The sequence below is a fragment of the Heterodontus francisci genome, unplaced genomic scaffold (genome assembly GCF_036365525.1).
Source record: "Heterodontus francisci isolate sHetFra1 unplaced genomic scaffold, sHetFra1.hap1 HAP1_SCAFFOLD_51_2, whole genome shotgun sequence".
NCBI lineage: Eukaryota > Metazoa > Chordata > Chondrichthyes > Heterodontiformes > Heterodontidae > Heterodontus > Heterodontus francisci.
In genome coordinates this window covers 347,722-352,561 of record NW_027141369.1, presented here as the reverse complement: position 1 = coordinate 352,561, position 4,840 = coordinate 347,722, and the positions used below count along the sequence as shown (strand labels likewise).

Here is a 4,840-nt window from a genome sequence, read left to right as displayed (position 1 = left end):
TTCAATATGGTGCCAGCACCTGCCGTTGTGTCAGATGTCGGTGCCATCGGTGCCTCGTTCCCTGCCTCTGGTCCTTGTTTGCATGGGCCCCACGCCTCCCCTTCATTAATTGGTCAGCTGCTCCGTGATCGGGGTCGGCCGGCCACATTTCACTCGTGTGGTGACGGCACCCACTCACGGTGTCTCTGCCGAGAGCCGCACCGTTAGTTTAAAATTCAGCCCATGGGGTCAAGAGTGGAAAATCTCCCCTCTGATTCTCTCTAGTTAAACTGATGGAGACACCAAATTAAAACTGATGAAACCAGGGTTTGTATCCTGGTTCTTCAATCTAGTGTCCTCCCAACTGAGCTATTCCATCCTCACTGTGAACTCATCTTCATTGGAGACAAATATAACTCCAGGCAGAATTTCCCCACCCATTCATTCCTCACTTCAGGGGAATGGGACCCGACCAGATCGCGGAACTCAGATTATGTTAATGTTCTGCTCTTGATATCTTAATATTATCTTGCGTTTGAAACACTTTTAATCTGGTTCACGGGCAAATTCTTCCATCATCCCTTCTCCCACATTCTCTCTCTCTCATTCATTCTTTCTTCCTCACAGTCCAGAAAGAGTTAGGAATCAGAGCTCACTCCCAAACCCTCTGCACACAGACCTCTGTCTGTTACCCTGTTTGATCCAAGAGACCAGTCAATAAATTACACTCTTTATAAACACAGAAAGCTGCCTCAGAGTGTTGGACAGAGATAAATACACTGAAGTCTTTTGAAAAAAGTTCATCTTACGGGTTGTTACTGAGCCCACAGAGCAGGGCGGGCCCAGGCTCCAGCCCCAGCCCCAGCCTGTGCTGTGTTAGCTGATGCCACCTGGTGTGATACTGAGCCACACGGAGCAGGAAAGGGCCTGATTGTATTCATGGCCTGTGTTGAGTTAACTGATCCCACTCAGTGTGGTAGGAGCCACACAGAACAGAATAGGCCCAGGCTCCTTCCTCAGCCTGAGGGATGATAGTTCTTCTCACACATTGTTGTACAGAGCCCCACACAGAACAGGGAAATCTCAGGCTCCATCCCCGGCCTTTGGTATTTTACTTCATCGCACCTGGTATGGTACGGAGCCCCCAGAGCAGGAAAGATCCAGCTTCCATCTCCGGCCTGTGCTGAATTAGCTGATCTTACCTGGTTGGCACTGAACCGCAATCAGGGAAGGATGGGCCGAGGCTCCATGGCCTGTGGTGTGTTAGTTATTCTCATTTGGTGAGGTACTGAGCACTATATAGAGCAGGATGGGCCTGTGCTCAGTGAGCTGATCTCACCTTGTGTGATTCTGAGACCCACACACAAAGCAGGACAGGCCTAGGCCTCATCCCCGGCCTGTGTTCAATTAGCTGATCTCATCCAAAAAGATTTTGATAAGGTTCCACACAAGAGGCTTCTCTATAAGATTAAAGTCCCTGGTATCAGTGGTAATATATTGATCTGGATTGGGAACTGACTGGCAGGACGTAGGCAGAAAGTAGTTACAAATGGATCTGGATCTGTTTGGAGAAAAGTTACCAATGGTATCTCACAGGGATCGGTGTTGGGTCTGTTGCTCTTTATTATTTTTATTAATGATCTGGATGGAGGTGCAGGGGGCACCATCTGTAAATTTACAGATGATTTGAAGATCTGTGCGAGTGTTCAGACTGTAGACGATACTCGACTGTTTCAGGCTGATCTTAATGTGTTGGGAGATTGGGTTCATGATTGGTAAATTATGTTTAATTTGGGTAAGTGCAGTGTTATTCATGTGGACAGGGCGAATGCTCAACATTCATACACCCTTCAGGGAAAAACATTAAAGTAGGTGGAAAAAAGAAAATAATTTTGAGCAGAGATCTGGATATTCTAGTGCACAGATCTCTAAAGGTACAGCAGCAATGCTGTGAAGTGATAGTTGGAGCAAATAGGGGGTTGGGCTGCATTCAGAGGACAATTGAGTATAAAATGAGGCATATTCTTTCATGGGATGTGAGCGACACTGGCAAGTCCAGAATTTGTTACCCATCCCTAATTGTCCTTGACAAGGTGGCGGTGAGCTCCCTTCTCGGATTGCTGCACTCCATGTGGTGTAGGTACACCCACAGTGCTGTTAGGAAGGGAGATCCAGGATTTTGACCCAGCATCAGTGAATGAACAGCGATATATTTGCAGATCAGATGGTGTGTGACTTGGAGGGGAGCTTGCACATGGTGGTGTTTCCATGCATCTGCAGCCCTTGTCCTTCAAGGTGGTGGAGGTCTTCGGTTTGGAAGGTGCTGTCAGCGGAGCCTTGGTGAGTTGCAGCAGTGCATCTGGTAGATGGTACACACTACTGCCACTATGCGTCAGTGGTGAAGGGAGTGAATGTTTAAGGTGGTGAATGGGGTGACAATCAAGGCGGCTGCTTTGTCCTGAACAGTGTCGAGTTTCTAGAGTATTGTTGGTGCTGCACTCATCCTGGGTTGTGCCTTGTAGATGGTTGACAAGTTTTGGAGAGTCAAAAATCACAAAATTATTACAGTGGAGAAGGAGGCCATTTGGCCCATTGTGTCTGCACAGAATCATGGAACATAGAAAGTTTACAGCACAGGCAGGCCAAAAAACGAGCCACCCAGCTGAATCCCATTGTCCAGCATTTGGACCGTAGCTCTGCAGGTTCTGGTACTTGAGGTGCACATCCAGACTCCTTTTAAATGAGTTGAGGGTTTCTGCCTCAGCTACCCTGACAGGCAGTGAGTTCCAGACTCCCACAGCCCTCTGGGTGAAAAAACCTTTTCTCATCTCCCCTCTAATTGTTCAACACATCACTTTAAATCTATGCCCCCTAGTCACTGACCTCCCTACTAAGGTAAATAGACCCTTCCCATCCATTCTATCCAGACCCCTCACAATTTTGTACATTTCAATCAAATCTCCCCTCAGCCTCTTCTATTCCAAGGAGAACAACCCCAGTCTATCCAATCTTTCCTCATAGCTGCATTTTTCCAGTCCTGGCAACATCCTCGTAAATCTCCTCTGTAACCTCTCTAGTGCAATTACATCCTTTCTGGAATGAGGTGACCAGAACTGCACACAGAACTCAAGTTGTGGCCTAACTAATGATTTATACAGTTCCAGCATAACCTCCCTGCTCTTATATTCTATACATTGGCTAATAAAGGAAAGGATTCCATAAGCCTTCTCAACCAACTTTTCAACCTATCCTGCTACTTTCAGGGATTTGTGGACATTCAATTCAAGGTCCCTCACTTCCTCTACACCTCTCAGCATTCACCCATTAATTGTGTCTTCCTTTGCTGTGTTTGACCTCACCAAAGGCATCACCTCACACTTCTCCAAGTTGAATTCCATTTGCCACTTTTCTGCCCACCTGACCAGTCCATTTCTCCAGCTCTCCAAATGAGCATTTCACCATGTGCCTTGCGCTGAGTTACTCATCACAGAATTCCCACTATCTGATTTAGTCTTGTCGCCAGAGTATGTATATGAATGGTCCAGTTAAGCTTTTGTCAATGGTAACCCCCAGGATGTTGATGGTGGGGGGATTCAGCGATGGTAATGCTGTTGAACGTCAAAGGGAGATGGTTACATTCTCTCTTGTTGGAGATGGTCATTGCCTGGTATTTATGTGGTGTGAATGTTACTTGCCACTTAGCAGCCCAAGTCTGAATGTTGTCCAGGTCTTGCTGCTTCTGGACATGGACTCCTTCAGTATCTGAGATGTCCCGAATTTGTCCTTTTATGAAACCTTGGTCAGGACTCACTTAGAATATTGTATCCAGTCTTGGTCTCCTCACATGATGGGTGATATTGAGGCTTTGGAAAGGGTACAGAGGAGAGACATTCGACGAATTCCCAGTATAAGACATCTTGGTTATCAAGTTAGACTAAAAGAGTTGGGACCCTACACCTTAGAGAAACCTAGACTGAGGGGTGATCCGATTGAGGTTCATAAATAATGAAGGGTCCAATTCAGCATGGGAGAGGAGTCATAACTTTGTATTGTAAAAGGCCAGATGGCACCCGAATCACATTAAATTTCATTTTCAGTGGTTGGTTAACGTACCAGGATGGCCGAGTGGTTAAGGCGTTGGACTTAAGATCCAATAGACATGTGCCTGCGTGGGTTCAAACCCCCCTCATGGTATCTGTGCTTACAAAATGTTACTTTTTCTTTCCCTGACTTTTGCCTTGCACCATCATCTCTTCTGTCATTTAATCACTCTTGCCTTGCAACTGATCACAGCTTCCTATTATTTGATCTGCCCCAGCACCGTTCCTTGGCTCTGCGCTTGCTTATAAACTGGTAAATCTTTAACTTAATCTCCTCTGTACCCTGACAATGACCTTCTCATCCTTCCTGGATTGTGGTTCCTCACAGGATCCGCTGCCTCTCCGACTCCCCTCCAGGTAACTGAAGGCCCTGAGCCTTGGTCTCGCTTTATACGCTAGCTGGTAGTTGCTTCCTTGCAGGTCTGCCACCGCTCAGGAGAAGCTCAAAACCCAGATCAAGCAAAGTATCAAGAGGAATGTGAACAAAGGTTCCCTGGTGCAGAGCAAGGGACAGGGAGCCTCCGGCTCCTTCAAAATCAGCAAGAAGGAAAACCTAGGGAAAAGTGGGAAAGAAGGTGAAGAAACCAGCACACAAGAACTCTTCAGTGAAGAAACCAGCAGACAAGAAATCTTTAGTGAAGAAACCAGCAGACGTGAAAGTGACAACAAAGAAAGTAACAGCCAAGAAAACGAGCAGCAAGGCGGCGGCAACGCCAAATAAGGTGGTGAAGAAAGCAGCGCTTCAGAAAAAGCCTCCTGCG

At 46.7% G+C, this 4,840-nt stretch overlaps 1 non-coding gene across 1 annotated transcript; it reads left to right on the top strand.

Annotated features, from left to right (window-relative positions):
* The first annotated feature begins 4,090 nt into the window (after window positions 1-4,090).
* Window positions 4,091-4,173, top strand: trnal-uaa (transfer RNA leucine (anticodon UAA)). Its single transcript has one exon. It is a non-coding gene; the product is annotated as a tRNA-Leu (tRNA).
* Window positions 4,174-4,840: the final 667 nt, after the last annotated feature.